Consider the following 18,652-nt stretch of genomic DNA (forward strand, 5'->3'; position numbering starts at 1 on the left):
TAATGGAGCAGCAAAGGCGCAGGAAGGGCAAAGTACCTATCACTAGTCATTCAAGACTGAAGTCGAGTGTTTTTCAACACCCTCAATGCATTGAGACCAACACCCTCAAACTGGTACTTCCAAACACAGAGAACACCAGTTCCCTAAAAATCCACTGAAAAGGAAGGTGTTCTTGGATTTCTTAATCAAACTTCAGCTATTTCTACCCTGATGAGTAACAGAGACAGGATATCCTGCACTTTAAAGGTAAATCTTATTTACTTTCTGACATAGACATGACTATGTACTTTCCAATGTATTTATGAAAAATGTAGACAATATTTCACCACAGAAGAAAACAAGTGTTTCCACAAGACAGCAGCAAACTCTACTCTCCCTGGTTGTGTACGGATTAAAGCACACCTTAAATATTTCTGCCATAGCAGAGGTGATTCATCAGACAAGCAACAATCACCCCATTTTGAGCATGGTAGTGTTACTTAACACAGCAGTTACAGGTCATTTGTCAGAAATGAACACAAAAGCTTCAGGTGCACAACTACAAACAGTCTGATCTATTCTTTTGGTACTCCTGTGACCACACACCAACTCGTTTCAACTTGCTAAACCACAGAAATAACAACTTAATCACAAAAGAGCTTTTTATTGGGTTGTCAAGCTGATTTTGTCTACCATGCAAACTACTGCAAGAAGCAGCATAAGCAAAACAAACAGGACTACTTAGTTGGAAACCAAGTACGAGTAAGGGGGACGTGTCTCATCTGTTTTATGAAACCACACCCTTCCTGGACTTCAGGCATTAAGAAAATTACACCCTAAGACCCCCACATTTGGCTCCAAGGATTCTCACACCAGACTACATTCGTAATCAAATCCGCCCCAGATGAAAAAAGGCATTACACTAACACACACTTTTAGTGTTTCAGGTACTACAGAGTACTTCAGAGTTGCTCTGGTCCAGAAATTGCTAAGAGAACACACATTTCTACTTTGTGGTTCGTAACATTTCTAGAACTATTATATTAGAAATGGAGCTAAAACAGCCTATTGTCTTGGTACTTGCAGTCTTAAGTTGTTAACACTCCCAACCTCTTTCAGCAGTACAGAGGCAGGAAAGTGTGAAGAGTTTCAGGTTCAGGGAGCACTGCTCACTGCAGTGGAAAATGACTGCTTTCATCACTGAAAGTAAAAACACCCTCTCGAAACCTTTGAAATGAAGCTCCAGTACATAACTGAGGGATACAGACTGTTCGTACCTGCAGCTATGCACTTTCCTCTAGAAGTTCCAGTCTTCAGTCTAAAACAGAGAAGGAAAAAAACAGACACTGAGTACTCTGGAGTTGAAATTAGATAGTAACAATCACTGCAACATGAACTCCACCTTGTAAAATGCTGACGACTGTGAAAGTAAAGCATATTTCTAATAAAAGAAGTCATCAGGAGGTAGTAAAAACTCTCATCAGACTGAAAAATAAAGTTGCACATTTAAAAAATATAAAGAATACATGAAAGGGCTCAAAGGAAAGAACTGCAAATGTGACATGGCTGAAAATAGAAGCCTTGTAGCTTCCTAATAACATTCAGTGGACTTATCCTACCTGTTTGGCCTTTTTGGCTGTCCTGACAGAAGCAGAGTTACCAACAGCAGTCCCCACAACCCTAAACTCCTGTATCACATTCTTCTGAGAGCAGCAGCACTAACAGATGACAACCTGCAGACAGGTACTCTTATGCAAGGCAAAAACTTATGAAAGCTCTGAATTAGGGAACACAAAGGACTAACACCACAAGGGAAAAGGTTTTATTTCTACATCTTAAGCAAATCATCAACCAGGAACATCACAGATTTTCTTACAAACACCTCGTAAGTAGGTGACACTACTCTGTGCTTCAGACTTCTTTTTGCAGATTCAAACGGCCCCACAACACAAGATAGCAGATATTTAAATACAAACTTTGGATTTTTAGTTATCTTTCAAAGAATTGCCCTGCTTTCTTCTAGGTTAGTTCACAAAACTAGCCTCATGGTTGTCTAGCAGCATTTTGCAGAAAATCCACATCCGTTCACTTATCTACAGCTACCAAACCAAAAACTGCATCCGTCTGCAAGAAGTGTTATACAAGGCTGAGTTCCCACAATTTCACTGCATTGCAGGCCCCTTCATAACCTCTGTCCTATCTTCTTTGAGAAGTGTGGATAAGTGATCCATATCCTCATCTAACTTTTATTGCAATATACTTGGATATTTATCACGTGTACTAATGCACTCTTTTCCACAGGGAGATCTCTTGAGGATTTTTCATTGCTATTTTGTAGTAATTTTCAATTGTTCTAATTTCTTCCTGATTTGCTAAGTTCAAGTTAGATATAAGGAAGTTCTTTACTGTGAGGGTGCTGAGGCATTGGAACAGGCTGCTCAGAAAAATGGTAAATGCCCCATCCCTGGCAGTGTTCAAAGGCCAGGTTGGACAGAGCCTTGGGCAACCTAGTCTAGGATGAGGCATTCCTGCCCATGGCAGGGTGATTGGAACTAGATGATCTTAAGGTGCTTTCCGACCCTAACTATTCTATGATATGATTCTACACTTCAATAAAGTATTATACCCTCTAAAGGAACATGGAATCCTAAACACAACAACAGATTTTTTTTTCTTACAATGCTTAATAAGAGCAAGAAAAAAATTCAATCCATGAATCCTGAGAAAAATAACTCCATTATCTGAAATATGAATTTTTAAAGTTATGGATTCCTCTTCTCCAGAATATTAGTTAGTGCAAACTGCCTACTGGCCAGGGAACACTTTACAAGCTTATTTTTTCCTTTTCACAATAGCACTCTGGATTAAGAAGCTCCTAGTAGGGATTGAAACAAACATGTAACCTGAGGACACCTCCTTCCACCTCACCCACATTCCTTTGCCTTTTTGAAGTTTAATTAAAGAATATTTGTTTATGGCCAAAAAACGGTCTCAGATTCCTGCTAACAGACCTGGCTTCAAAACAATATGTAACACAAAATTGTTGTTTTCTTCCTTTTAACCCCCATCTTTGTCAGGTATTTTAGCCCTGTGGAAGTTGTCATAAATGCCAAGTTGTATTTCTTTGATAATCAGCTTTCAGAAAAAGCTGATCTTGTAAATGCTTAGGAATATACTGGTAAACAACTTCTTAACACTAAAAAGAATATGCCCTTTGCACATGTAACTATGGAACACTCTAGAGAATTAATTCAAAAACTTCAAAGGAACCAAAAGTACAGCTCACATAGCCAGAGGAACATATAACTCTTGGATACCTTTGGCAAAAAATATACACCTCACTGAATCAAAGGCAAAATCCAGGACAATAAAAACTTTAAAATGCAAGCAGCAAATCTGACAACCACCTGTAGAAAGCCTGGGAGAATGCTTTTAAATCATAAATGTTTCTCAAAACAAAACCGGTTTAGCATAGTTCATTTAATTGCATGCAGAACATAAATACACCAAATACTTTATCTAAGTATACATCAGACAAACCTGTCCCAAAGGCCAAAAGCCTGAAATCTGTATTTCTTCTGAGAAGAAACCAGGACTTGGATACCTCAGACAAAGGTATAGATAACTGGCATGCTGCTAGCAATGTGTGTAGCATAGAATCATAGAATAGTTAGGGTTGGAAAGGACCTTAAGATTATCTAGTTCCAACCCCCTGCCACAGGCAGGGATGCCTCACACTAGACCATGTCACCCAAGGCTCTGTCCAACCTGGCCTTGAACACTGCCAGGGATGGAGCATATACCACTTCTTTGGGCAACCAGTGCCAATGCCTCACCACCCTCACAGTAAAGAACTTCTTCCTTACATCTAACCTGAACTCCCCGTTTAAGTTTAAACCCATCACCCCTTGTCTTATCGCTACAGTCCGTGACGAAGAGTCCCTCTCCAGCATCCTTACAGGCCCCCTTCAGATACTGGAAGGCTGCTATGAGGTCTTCATACAGCTTCTCTTCTTGCAGGCTGAACAGCCTGAACTTTCTTGAACAGCCCAAACTTTCTCAGCCTGTCTTCATACAAGAGGTCTTCCAGTCCTCCAACGTGAATTTCTCCAAACAGCAGATTCACCCCACTCCAACATTAGATGCTGACACTGAACTTTTTCATAGGTGCATGAGTGTAGGTTCTTAGTGGGAACAGCAAAACAATTTACAAGTGTGAACTGGAACATCTCATCACAGCATCTGCAAAGAAAATCCTTCCTGAAGTTGCCCGCAACTAAAATACTGCATTTGAGTACAGATGTCACTTCCAGCTGCTTCTGTACAGAGTTGGGAGGAGCTATGACACCACCCAACAATTTTATGTAGAAAAACAAAGGTTTACCATGTAGATTTAACACTTAGACCTAACAGATCTAAGAGGGATAAAATACACTCTCACTGATGAGCAAACAGTTGTAACTTCTGGTATGCAGTATAATATAAATAGAAGTGCAGCTGGTAATGAAGGCAAGTGCCTCTAGCCACTAAGTACTTGACGATGGATATGAGCCCTATAAATCCAGCCTCACCAGCACCCAGGACCATCTGTAAGAGAACACTGGATCATTTAATGGATTCTGATCAATGAAATTACTGCCGTAGTCAGCACTTGTCTAGATCAGTTAGTTCTGATTTCTCATTACACTTTCCAGGAATTCATGTTTGTGGGATGTCAAGATTACCACTGACAATTAAGGAGGCTAACAGATAAAACAGACCACATAGCTCTCAACCTCAGATATATCCTGGCATCAACAGTCTCTCACATAAATCTACATTCGGTCCAGACTCACTGAGGATTTACATAGTTTAATTTAAAGTACCACTATGGCCAATAATAAAAAGCTGGAAATATAAAAGGAACTATTTCTGTGGAAGAATCAGTAAAAGGGAGGTAAGAGTGCATCAGAGAGTGAAGGAGGAAGTGCACTACAAAAGTCAGATTTCAACTACAGAAGCCTGTACAAATCAGATACGTTTCAATTACTGTAGGAGCTCAGGCCACAACCCACAAAAACTACGTCAATTTCTGCTAAATGCTACTTACGAGACAGCAAGACAAAAAGAAACTCCTTTAGTGCCAAAAACTTACCAAGGAAGCAGCCATACTTCCTTATCTAAGAAATATGCTGCTTCTACTGCAATGTTTGCATCACCCAAACTTCTCTCAGCACCAGAAGCTACTCACTCAATGCAAGGCAACAGCTCCCAGTCACTGCAACTGCTCACTTCACTTGCACAGAGCTTTCAAATAGTGTTTTCCTCAGTGCTGCCAGCACAAGCACTGATGTGCATACGTATTAGCAGACAATCTGTACAGTTAATAAGTAGATTGGTTGAATTTCAACAGTATGTTCAACTATCAGAATGTAAGTTTGTTCAACTTAAGACATAGTAAGAACAGAATGAATAGATGAGATGCACATTTTGGGACCACTGCAGATTAAGACAGTAACAAGAGAGGAAAACATTGTAAACGCCATGCTACAACTTACTGTAACCAGGATATCATAAAATACTTCAGATTTGGGATGCAGACCATATCTGCAATGTCTCTTCCATGCCCCGTCAGTAATTACACCTTAAAGATTCCCAAGATCCATTATTAGTCTTATAACCCACAATGGAAGTGTCAAGAGACACACACTATGAGAATGCAAAACAATCCTAAGGTCTACTATCAAAAACATGAGACCGGAGCTTAGAAGCCATCAGTTCTCTTACTAACTATGGGACTGAATACTGTTGGACAGGTCACCTGATGGTCCTAAGAGGTTTTGGTTTTACAGTCTTATCATTCATTTTCTTTATGAAAAGGTGTTTTGAGAACTAGTGACCGAAAGAGCCAGAATATAATCACGTTATTACAGCTGCATCTCAGCTGAAAGCCTAATAAAAAAACGTCATTAAAAGTTTCCACAAAGCATTTGGCTGTTAATGACAAATTATGGCGTCAAGGGACTCTCAAAAGACCTCAAGAGTTGCAAATATAGAAGGTAGATACCAACACAACATTTCATGTTTTGTTTTATGGATACTGTAAACGCCACAGGAAGACCTATCAAATGTAGCACAGAGGTTTTTGTCTTCTTTTTGGGAAAGAGATTGAGGTGTAGAGAACAAAAACAATACCCTCAGCTTAACCACTAAGCTTAGTTCTAGAAGCAACAACACTACTTGAACTTTAACAACCTCATTCATCACACCCACAAGATTCAAACACTAACACTTTCACTTACCCATCATTAAAGGCAGGGTAAAAAAATGTCAATGGGAAAATCATTCCTGTGCAGACAGTTTGCACAGTGTTACAGTAAGTCTTCTTTATGATATCAAGGTACTTCTTTCTTTTCACTGTGCAAAAGAGAGTAAAATCAAATCCAAAAGGAGAACGATGTCTCCTCACAAAGATCCTCAAGTGCAATTGCTATTCTGTACTATTACACCTAAAATACCAGAAGTGGATACAGCGCATATGATAATTTCCAGCATCTACTGCCAGTGTCAGAGGGAACATCATTTTGAGGTGTCCCAATTTTGAAAGATCAGAATCAAACTGGACACAAAATCCTGAGTAGGTTTGAAAACCCGTATTTTCAAAATGTTTAAGTATAAACATTTGTAGTTTATTTCAGAAGCACAACTAAGAAAGACTGATTTACCTTCAGCTTGTACGTGCCTCTTGCTTGGCTTATATTAGGCAAATACTTGCCATGAACTCTACCATGCAGAGTCTGCCATTGCCACGCCTGCAAACCAAAGAGTAAAAAAATATGCTCTATTACTTTTATTTGAGGGTTTTTTTTTTTGTAATAGGCACACAGACAAATTCTTTGCAGAAGTAAATGGATACAAGCTTCAAATTACACTCATTTACTTCTGCAAAGAACTGGAGTCAATGCCCTGTTTTAAGGGATGAATATTGATTCAAATCACTTCCAACAGCAAATAACTTTCATTAATGCTTCAAGAGATTTAATATTGGGTGTGTAGAGCTGAAGCTTTAAAAAATATTCTGTGCTATTTTTTTCTTCAAACACTGGCATTGCTGTGGGAATGTTCACTTAGAAATGTCCTGACTTTTGTTCAAAAACCCAAATGAAAGAAAAATCTAACCATTTCACTGCAAAGCAGTTCTTCCTAAGCTTCTGCTCCAGCTCTCTGAAGGTTTCTCATTTGTCACCATTTGCAGCATCATTTAATATATACTTTAGTTTATTTTCCAGTATTTACCCCCTCTAATATCTTTGTGTAGAATCTGAGTCATACAAACCACTGTAAATAATGCAGAAAAACCCAGAAAATATGATCTGCATTACTTTACAAGCTTATACCTACTAAAACACACCAATGCCTAAACACAGTGAGCATCTTGAAACATCATTTCTGCCTCAATACCATTCACAAATGCAATGCCACCCTTACCATGAACTTTTCTCTGTCTGAAGAAGCTTAACTATTTCCTAGTCAGAAACATCTAAAGATGACTATCAGAATGTCTTCCCTATTGCTACCAGCAGCCTTTTACTCCACAAACTACCCTCATGGCCCATTCCGAGACACTGAGACACCCTCTCCAGGCTGCCTGCCTGTAGTGATTAATGCTCACCGACTAGTGCCAGACTCAGCTTTGCTTACTCCTCTCTCTTCCCAAAGCCTCAGAAACCCTCACTGCTGTACAAGGCTGGATCAGTCACCTGATCTTAAACTTTAGCTGGGTGGAGGGAGAAGGGGGTGGGAAGGATCAGGAGTGTCAGTACACTTTGCCAAGAACTAGAGGCTCAGTATTTGCTTATAGTTTTATGCATGTATTTTCAGACGTTCTTCACTTACACACTTCTCCATCAGTTCTTTCCATTCACTGTTCCTGGAAGGCACAGTGTGACATCAGCTGCTTTCCACTGCTAGCAAGAGAAGACTCCAGAAACTTTATGACAAAAACAAGTACTATAAATACAGTTTTGGCTGCATGAGGGCTGAAAATAGACAAAATCCTCTAGTGTATCTTGCTGGAGTGCCAGGGTTTCTATACCTCTTACCTAGATTCTGGAGATACCTTACACTTCCTGAATCAAAACCTCACATTAACTGTCTAGGTAGCACATTATCTTCTCTCTGCCTCACATCAGAAAAGTTCACCAATTTCTTTCCAAACAAACAGCAGGCTTCTCTGTACAGCAGCATCCAACACAGCATGTATCAAATACCACATTCATAAAGAAATGTTATGACAACATTCAGTACCTCCCTAAGAAGCAAATAATAGGTGCCACAACAGGTAACACATGCAAACAATTCTTACTTAATTTTTTGGGAGCTGTATTACTAGAGGGGACTGGCTATAAGGTCTCCATAAAGATTAGATAGAAATGCGGTAGAAATAAAATGGAATAGATCAAGACATTTCTAGTATAGATCCAGTTTAAGCCAATGTTCTTGCCTAAGGAACAGAACACAACTCTTTTCATCACCAGCTATCCATCCCCACCTCTGTGTAACAAGCCTGAGAGAGGAAATGATCCAGGTTGGATCTAGCCTACCAACAACAGGAAAATAATAGTTTTAACCCAGACATGCTCCCCGATTAAATTCACTGCACAATCACACAAATTCTCTTGGCAGTGTAAAGGAAAGGGGAAACACATGGAAGATGGAACAAATCTTTTTCAGAGCCATACTGGCATATGCTCATTCAAATTACTCATGAAAAAACATAGTAAGATTTAGGTGCTGAATTTCACATCATTAATTCTCTGCTTAATCCTTTTTAAAGGCCTCAAATTATACATAAGGATTCCACTACTTCTGTTTGGAAAACACTATACTTGTAAGAAACATATAACTGTAAAGGTGATAGATGCATAAATTTACCTAACTTCAAATGACACTGGACTCAATTCCAAATACCCATCATCTTGCCACACCTAACCTAACTTAATTTTCCACTGCATGATTATGACATCAAAAAAAGGAATGCTTCTCGTAAAGAATAAAGCAGTAAGGTAAGAATAAAACAAAAAATTATCCCTTCCTGTGGGATTTCAGTACCTTCAAAGAATGTCAGACAAAAGTTAATTTCTCACTTGCCTCCAACACTGACAAAACCTTTCCTGCAAACAGGGTAACAACACAGCCAATCCTTACAAAATTAAAGATTTAAAACCCCTAGTGCCATTCTACAGCCTGGCTTTATCTGTCATCTGCTCCATGCACTTCGTGAAAATATCTCCTTAGTGTTCTACCCATTTATCATGACATCTTTCACAGAATGAACAAACTATTTTCTAAACATGCAATAGTTTACATATAATAGGCCTTTGACATTGCCTAATCATATTCCTGCCACAGTCCTGGTACTGTAAACTCAGAAACAGTTTAGATTATATTTTTGTCACTTTGCTCTGGCTAGTATTAAGTGAGAGGATGTCAGCTGGAGAGTCAGGAAGTGGAATAGTGGGAAGAAAGGCAGGTAGAGGCTTTAAGAGGATGTGAAAAATCGGGAAACGTATCAGGGCACTGAAGACAAAAATCTTAAGACCTCAGAAAACTGCATATTCACAATGAATTCCATAGGTTTTCCAGATGAAGGACAGCTACCACAGCATGTCCCCATTAAACCAAGAATGATCAGAAAACAGGCATACAACAAAGTTGCTTGAGTTCAAGCAGCTCAAGAATAGGATGACCCTCTGTTCACACACCCATCACAGTTCCCTGCCTGGAGACACAGTGCAATATGGACACTGCCAGCAGCTGAAATGCCCCAATTTGCCTCCAAAACTTGCTTCTTCCAAATTCAAGATACACAGCTTTCTTGGGAGGAAAGACACTGAAGACACTGCAGTGGTATGAAAGAAACACTGAGTTTATGGAACGTGGTCCTCAAGAATGATTTTAGCAAAATGCTGCCTTCTGGTTCTGTTTCACAAGTGAAATCATGTTTTCCTCAGTCAAATTTCAAAAACAAAAAGTGAGATGCCTATTTGCTTAGATATTCAAAAGGGAGCAGAATTTGTAAATGGACAGCATCATCTGAAAGACAGAAAAAGTACCCTATAACCTATTTCCCTTTTCCTCCCTCTCATCAAATGTATTGCCAATGCTAATGGTGGATAGTTGCTGCCGCTATTTAGAGCGCCTTTCTACTACTCAAAGAACATCAGATCAACAGTTAACTACAGTGTCAGCTGCTAACAGACTTCCTGCACTGTTTGTCCAGCTGATCTATTACTTAAGAAAAGCAATTGTGAGTAGTCATCCCAATGTGTGCAGAGCTTTAACACAAAGTTTATGCAAATGACCAGCCAGGGAAGTCTGTTACAGTATCCAGCTCTCCCTAACAAGGCATTTCCTACAACCACATCTCTCAACACTAGCTTCTTATTCCAAACAAGGCTGGCCAGGGTCTAGCTCCTTATTAATTCTCCCTGCCCATAACAAGCAAAGACAGCACTCAGTTCTTCCAGGACAGGATCTAGCTTTCATTAATCTTCACGGCAGACAGTAACAACAGACCTTTTATGGAAAGCTACTGGCTAATCACTCCCCAAAGCAGGCAGGGGCATTAAAATCCACATCCCAGCAGACAGCAGCTCTTCTGCAGGTTCAAACTGTATCTGAAGCCAATGCCACCCACTCCGTAACCTTCTCTGCAAGACAAATGCCTTCCTTCCTCCACTCCCAGGCTCTAAACTCCCAGCTTGGATGAACTTCATTTCACAAAAATAAGGAAAACATCCACAAATAGATCACCTTTCACTTGGAATGCCAGTCCTCCCCAGACACACAGACAGACATAACAACAGAAACTGCAAGCCCTGGCTCTCAGTTGTGCCCAGCCAATACAGCATGCACACAAGGCTGGCCACACTGCCTGGTTACCTAGTGTGCTGTGCTGTACAAATATAGAAAGCGGAACAACCGTTTCAGCAGAAGAGATTCTGCTCAGCTCTTAGAGGGAGGAGCAGGGAGCTGAACTGGCTGAACTGCTTTACCCATACATGGTCTCTGGAGGAGACCATTGCTAAGACAAGTTCCTTTACACATGCACCCTCTCATGCACTGTAACATTGTGCAGGAGAAGAATCAATGCGCAGACTTATAGGAGTAACTGTTTTGAAATAAGTTCCAAGTCCATTTTGCTTGAGCCCACCTTAGCAATGGGGGAACATCCAACACACTTCATCCAACAGAATCTGGGCAGCAACTCAGACACAAGATAAAAATCTCCCTTCCAGGGAATCCCCACATAGGATCATAGAATAGTTAGGGTTGGAAAGGACGTTAAGATCATCTAATTCCAAGCCCCCCACCATGGGCAGGGACAGCTCACACTAAACCATGCCATCCAAGGCTTTGTCCAACCTGGCCTTGAACACCGCCAGGGATGGAGCATTCACAGCTTCCTCTGGCAACCCATTCCAGTGCCTCACCACCCTAACAGGAAAGAACTTCTTACTTAAATCCAATTTAAACTTCCTCTGTTTAAGTTTGAACCCCTTACCCCTTGTCCTATCACTACAGTCCGTAGTGAAGAGTCCACCCCCAGCATCCTTATAAGCCCCTTTCAGATACTGGAAGGCTGCTCTGAGGTCTCCATGCAGCCTTCTCTTCTCCAGGCTGAACAGCCCCAACTTTCTCAGCCTATCTTCATGCGGGAGGTGCTCCAGTCCCCAGATCATCCTTGTGGCCCTCCACCGGCATTTCCAGAACTACTGAACTGGCCAGATCTTCCTTGTTGCTTTTGGGGACACATCCACAGACTAAGCTCTTGGTTTGACCTTGCCTCTGGACCCAAATGGAATTAGAGCAAACTTTATAAACCCTTCTTCCTTTTTAAGTATTTTCCTAAACCAGCAAGAATGACCTTTCCAATTAGCTGATATAAACTATGATGGTGACCTGCTATATTCTGTCTGCTTTCTCAGTAATTCTTTTGTGTTTAAAAACTGGCAAAACTAAACCTTTTTCTACTGCTTGTTCTTAAAAAACAGGAGAAATCCACTTCTGTGCAGCATCCTATTCTCTTCCTTCCTTCCCTTCCCCTTTTTATGTTCTGGCACAGAAAGAGAGAATTGAAAGAAAACCCAAATCCCCAGGTATTCCAAGCGAAAAAGAAGGGAAAAGGCACACTCCCTGATTCTCTCTAGTACACACGTATGAAAGCCAGCAAACTGGAAAGCAGTTTCGTTCATATATAAAAGCCTAATTTTTCACGGGAGATTTATTTTACTATGTTCTGCTCCCTGCATCTTATACTTAGTGTATCTCACATTTATGTGGTGATATGAAACAATCTTACAGAAGCTACCAGAAAAGTTCTTTCAAACAAATAAGTGGAAGTTGTAACTTTCAGCTGTATCACGAATGTAGTAACCAATTCAGAACTCAGAGTTGCACTAGTCAGGTAGTTCTGTTAATGTGATTTGCAAGTACATATAAACATGCTGGTATTTTAACCAACAATCAATGTATGTTTCTTTCTTAATTTCTCATGACTTGAGATAATGGTTTAGGCTCCCTGCAAATTCTGAGCATACTCAGAATTAGCTGGATGCCAAGGCATATTCTGAATTATTTTCCTCACAAAACAGGATCAACAATGGCATCCTAGTCAGTTCCCCTGAAAGTAGTCATGAAATGCCTATTAAACTTAAGTCTTGAATTAAATAAAAAACACTTTAAAACCCCCAAAAGTTCCAAAGCAAATCCTACATCAGAGAAGCTTCCACACTGTGAAATACAGAGAACACCACCTAGAGCCAGTCTTTGACAGTGATCAAATTCTGGTGGTGAATCATAGAATGGTCTGGGCTGGAAATGACCTTAAAGCTCATGCAGTTCCAACCTCCTGCCACTTGCAGAGACAACTTCCACTAGACCAGGTTGCTCCAAGCTCCGTCCAACCTGGCCTTGAACACTGCCAAGGATGGAGCAGCCACAGCTTCTCTGTGCCAGTGTCTCACCACCCCCATGGTGAGGAATTTTTATAATATCTAATCTAAATCTATCATCTTTCTGCTTGAAGCCATTCCTCCTTGCCCTACATGTCCCTATATGTCCTTCTTAAAAGTACCTCTCCAGAATGCAATATAGGTACTTTACTCCATAAATATCAGAGTATTCTCACATATTTTTCTTAAGTCACCAAGCATATGATCAGATTTCTGAGTAGTCAAACCTACTTCAAGAAAGTAACTATACAACCCTTTTTTTCCCCAAAAAAAAATATTTTGCATATTGATAATTTTCAATGGTAATAACATTTCTAACATCAAAAATGTGAAAGGAATCTTTACTGCTTTGCTCATGAATTGTACTAGACATTGCACAGTCATAAATGACAAGACAGACAAAAAAAAACCCAGAAAAAATACAATTCTTCTCTGAGCTGACATGTCATCAAGATGTATGGGCTTTTTTTATTTAGTAGTTTAAATGAAAACCAGGAATTTTTGGAAGGTAAATAACAGGAAGGCACAGGTGAGTTTGCAACAAGATTTTGAGATGATGCTCTGCTTAGGAATCTAGGACTATAAATGAGAAAATTACTTTTACATTGTGTTGTGCCTATAGGAAACAGAAGCTAGATGTGACATTCAAAATATATTCTTCCCGAAAGACCTGTATTTCATTGCCCTCTGAAGAATCATTCATCAACGTTCTGTCTTTTAAGGTTTTGCAGAGATATTAAGATGCCTGGTGCTCATCCTGCAAATCTCTACACACAGTAAACTAAGGAAGATGCTATCATTTTTGTATGTAGACTTGGACATTGTCTGCCAAGTACTTCATTCAAACTATAGTCTTCATAAAAAAACAACTCTGCTTTGAAAAGACCAAACATGAATGTTCCTTTTCCAAAAGATTCTGAAGAATCTGTGGATAAAGTGTATATGTGGGAATATCTTTTGAACTGCATAGTTTGAGGCAAAAATAACAGAGAATATTCATGTATTCAGTGAAAACCTGAATTCTAAATGATAAGATGCTTGAAGAACGATAGTTTGACATGTGAAATACTGAAATCTAGTGGATAAGAACAACATTATTTTTGTGAAAGGTACAGTATGAAACAGCCTTTGGACAGAAGTGAAAGAAAGGATAATTACAATGGAAGGGGGGAAAAAAAAAGCCAAGGTCCTGAAAAACTCTAATTAATTTCAAGTAAAAAGAATGTAAGACATCACAGAACTTCACCTGAGTTCTTGTAAGAACTGGGAGAGCAGTCAGTTCTGAGAAAACACACAGCATGCAGCCATAAAAAACCAAAACTGTCTGCAAAGGAAAGCCTGACAGGTATCATACTGCCATGACACTGGATAGTCAGTGAACACTCATCCTTTTATCCACATGCTCATTCCAGGTCTCCTTGAGGTGTGCTGCTGAAAAGGACAAAGAGCCCAAAGTGCCTGATCATTTGGCACGAATTTCGGCAGTATCTAAGCCAGTTATTCCAAGTTACATTTACAAGTAATTTAGTTAAACCAGTGTGAAAATCCCCCAGAGATACGATTTTAAGACCAGTTTATATAATCCTGGTTTTCCTCAAACTTCACCACTGCAATCCACATCATTAGATCAGTTATAAATCCACTCTAAATCAACAGACTCATTACCAAAACATGCAGTTTGTCAGTTTTCCACCAGTACCCTGCCTCTTAACAGAGCAGCCAATTAACCAGCATATCCTTCCTAAAAATGAAACAAAGAAACAGACCATGAGATACCAAGAACACTGAAGGACAATATGCATACAAGTGACAGAGAAGACAGCTTGTAGAGGATGATTCTATTTCTGGCATAAAGCTTTCACACATGTATACCTGTGTCACAAACTGTATCACCTGAACTGAAATTCTTCACTAATAGTTGAAGACCTCTAAAGACTTCTGTTCAGTTATCTAATTGCTCACTGTTCATCCCAAATTCAGTTAGCAACAATTCTCTTTTAAAATGCACAGAGCTAAGATGGCTGGAAGTTTTATGCTACTCAAGATGTCAGGAAGAAGACTTCCTCTACCTGGGATGATGACTGTGCTGTACTACATTACGGTCAAACAAATAAGCCTGCTCTGTTTATCACAGTTCAGACTTGTGAGCTATTCATCCCTACAGCAAAGCCTTTGCAGACTAATTTGCACTGCAGCTTTAAAGTAGTTTACATTTTCTCCCTTGCTCTATCCACATTTCCTGCTTTGACCTAATGCATATTTTAGCTTTACATACTTGAATGTCACATCAGGTACAAACAGGATGATACTCAGCTCACGTTTGGGAAATCTCTTGAAAATGTGAATGCTAAAGCACTTTCTTTTCAGTGTTAAACATAAAGTGTCTGGACAGGACAATCTAAAGTACGTGTAGACAGAAACAGCAGAAAAGGTGGTATCCTGCATTTTTTTTTCATGTAACACAAGGATCTCTAATGACAGGAGGAAGGACAATAAAACTACTGGTCACTTTTCTCCAATCATTATCATCTCTCTTGCCTCAAGAAATCTTGTTACAAGATCACAACTCAAGATATAGTGTTGTGATACTTTAGGAGAAATACCCATTAGAGGACCTAGATAAACTGAGAAAAGGTACAACTCCCGTTCTACTAAACCCTGACGTGTTTTGCCCTGCTTTCATACTGTTTTTCTTTTTTCCTGCCAAATAACTGATCAATGGATAAAAATTATACTTTCTTGCCTGAAGGCAGTTACCAAGGCAGGGAATAACTCTGCACATAGTCTTGAGGAATGATAAACTAAAGGACAAGAAGCAATACTTGAACATGCCTACACTGAAATAAAACATTTAAGACATTCATGGGAAGACTGATATATAAGAATGCAGAAATAGAAATCTGAGTCTGTTGGATGATTGATGCTGTGCAAAACTCACATTATAACTTGGAAAACTGGCTGCCTCATGGACATATGTGCTGAGCAACAGTATTTCAACAGCCAGAGCTCTGGGTTCTTTCTAGATACCAGAATTAGAGACCAATAATCAGAAAATCTCAAAACCAGGGAGAATGCATATCACTTCCCACCCTGCCTAAAGAAACATGAAAGAAAAAATTAGAGCAGCCCCTCTGATGCAACTTGTGGCAGGAGACCCAGAAGACAAACAGACGAAATAAAGAAGCACAGTAACTGATAACTGCATTTCAGAAAAAGCTGCAAGAAATAGTTAACATCCAACCTGCTCATAATAAAGTTTCTTAAGTTCAGTTGGACACCGGTTTAACTAAATGCAAGTCTAAATATTTAAGATTCGCATAAACATCTATTTTTTTATGAAATGCAACATAATATTTCAAAAGGAAATTCACACAGTATTATAAATATTTCTCTTATGTCCAAGTGCCATAATTTCTTGTGCCTTCAACATAAAAAGGGCATGGAGCTGTTGGAGCAAGTCTAGAGGAGGCCACGAGGATGATCAGGAGGCTGGAGCACCTACCGTATAAAGACAGGCTGAGAAAGGTGGGGCTGTTCAGCCTGGAGAAGAGAAGCTGTGTGGAGACCCCACAGCAGGTCCCCCTAAACATGGGAAGTTCAGGTTAGATATAAGGAAGAAGAATGATTCTATGAATTTAGAATCATAGTATAGTTAGGGTTGGAAAGGACCTTAAGATCATCACGTTCCAACCCCCCTGCCATGGGCAGGGACATCTCCCACTAAACCATGTCTATCAAGCCTCCATCCAGCCTGGTGTTGAAGACCGCCAGGAATGGAGCATTCACAACTTCCCTGGGCAACTCATTCCAGTGCCTCACTACCCTTAAAAATCTTCCACCTTATATCCAATCTAAACTTCCCCTGTTTAAGTTTTAAACTGTAACCTCTTGTCCTATCACTACAGTCCCTAATGAAGAGTCTCTCCCCAGCATCCTTATAGGCCCCCTTCAGATACTGGAGGGCTGCTAGGAGGTCTCCACGCAGCCTTCTCTTCTCCAGGCTGAACAGCCCCAACTTTCTCAGCCTGTCTTCATACGGGAGGTCCTCCAGTCCCCTGATCATCCTCGTGGCCTCCTCTGAAGTTGCTCCAACAGTTCCATGTCCTTTTTATGTTAAGGACACCAGAACTGTACACAATATTCCAAGTGAGGTCTCAAGAGAGCAGAGTAGAGGGGCAGGATCACCTCCTTTGACCTGCTGAATTAGTTTCATCTAGTGATTCTTCAAATGATGTAAAGGGTATTTGCAAGGAGTCTCATAAATTATGGATTTATTACTGATGAGATATAAAATTATTGCATATCTCTATGCATATTAACACAACTTTCTAAGCCTGCATCTGTTATTTTGTTTCATATTAAAAAAGCAGCAGATACGTAAGGGAAAGCACATAACTAAGGAGGAAGGATCCAGGATTTATTTTTCTCTAATGTAACGTCAGAAACTTTGAGAGGGAAAGGAAGAACACAGTGATGACTCAGAAGGGGTGAACGCACTCTACAAACAGCATATACTTTCCAAGAATAAATTTCAGCAATAATATTGAAAGTGAGCATATGCTGAAAGAGAACACTAATCATCTTCAAAAATAAAAATAATCCTTCATCTCATTGTATTTTTAAATTCCTATTTAGGAATTTTACTTGTATACACATCTGCACCTATGTCCCTGAGCAGATATAGTGAGATCTGTGCTCCTGCCCTTCGGACTTTTCATCTGCAGGATTGAAACTGAACACATTAAAGTTTGGAGTCAAGTTGCACCAACCTTCACATTTCCTATCTCAGTGTAAAGATGTAAGCAGAATTTTTAAGCATCTACCACAGCAGTAGTATTCCCACAAAGCTGCTCCTTAAAGGCTTAGGTCCAGACACAACTCTAGGAAGTACAGAATATCTTATGCAGAGCTGCCAACAACATAGCTGAGGGTAAGGAAAAAAAATCCGATGGGTTCATTATAGACATGCAATGCCAAGTCAGTACACCAAAATCTATCTCGTGAACTAATCTGAAGAAAAGGAATACAGAAGAAAGCAAATGGCACCAGGACATAATATATAACAACTATCACCAGTACAAAGACTGGAAGGACACGCAGAGAAATGAAATTAAGAATAAACAAATTTAAGATACTCAGAAAGTCCAAGCTCCTGCAAACCAGAAGCAAAACATACTTCAAAGATATAAATCCCCCCCCCCCCAATTTTTCTGACTCAGGTAAACTCCCCGTGAAACACACCTGAAGGCCGCGCTCAAGCAGGACATACAAGAAAGCTTCAACATTTGAAAAATGCTCCCTGACAACTTCTGGCAGAAGAGAATGCCTCTGTCTTAAGGGTGAAAACGGCTGGGCCACAATTCTTTAGGAATTTATAGGAATGAAGGTTTAACGCTTTATTATAATGCTGCCTCTCAACTACCTATTCATGAGCAGCCCTATAAAAAACTCATGCTGCTATCAACCTTCCCTGCTTCTTCACGTATTTATCATTCATTTTACGTTCTGTCTCTCCTGGTTTATATATTTTTTATTTTACTCCCGTGGGGTCCGTCACGCCTTCTCACGCTTGAGACTGCAAATCTTCACACTGTGCTGAACTTCAATTCCCCTGCTTGTGCTTCTCGCACGCCCGAATTGCCTCGCATGCCAGCAAACGTTTCACAAGTCCAAAAGAC

The 18,652-nt window shown here is 39.9% G+C and overlaps 1 protein-coding gene across 3 annotated transcripts in view; it reads right to left on the minus strand.

Moving 5' to 3' along the window:
• Positions 1 to 18,652, minus strand: part of CELF1 (CUGBP Elav-like family member 1) — a 66,227-nt gene that overhangs the window by 46,846 nt on the left and 729 nt on the right. The window contains exons 1-2 of one of the 3 annotated variants that reach the window (XM_057408868.1): positions 6,684 to 6,770; positions 1,257 to 1,297 (exon numbers count right to left, since the gene is read on the minus strand). The exons of 1 other annotated variant lie outside the window; for it this stretch is intronic. The gene's annotated coding sequence lies outside the window, so the exon portion shown is untranslated. Of the gene's footprint in view, positions 1 to 1,256; positions 1,298 to 6,683; positions 6,771 to 18,652 lie in introns of those variants that run through there. One more of the 3 variants, XM_057408867.1, reaches the window with a different exon arrangement.

Source organism: Pezoporus wallicus, unplaced genomic scaffold, assembly GCF_028554395.1.
Source record: "Pezoporus wallicus isolate ANWC-B61680 ecotype Strahan unplaced genomic scaffold, APGP_CSIRO_Pwel_v1 contig_6382, whole genome shotgun sequence".
In the NCBI taxonomy this organism is placed as follows: Eukaryota; Metazoa; Chordata; class Aves; order Psittaciformes; family Psittacidae; genus Pezoporus; species Pezoporus wallicus.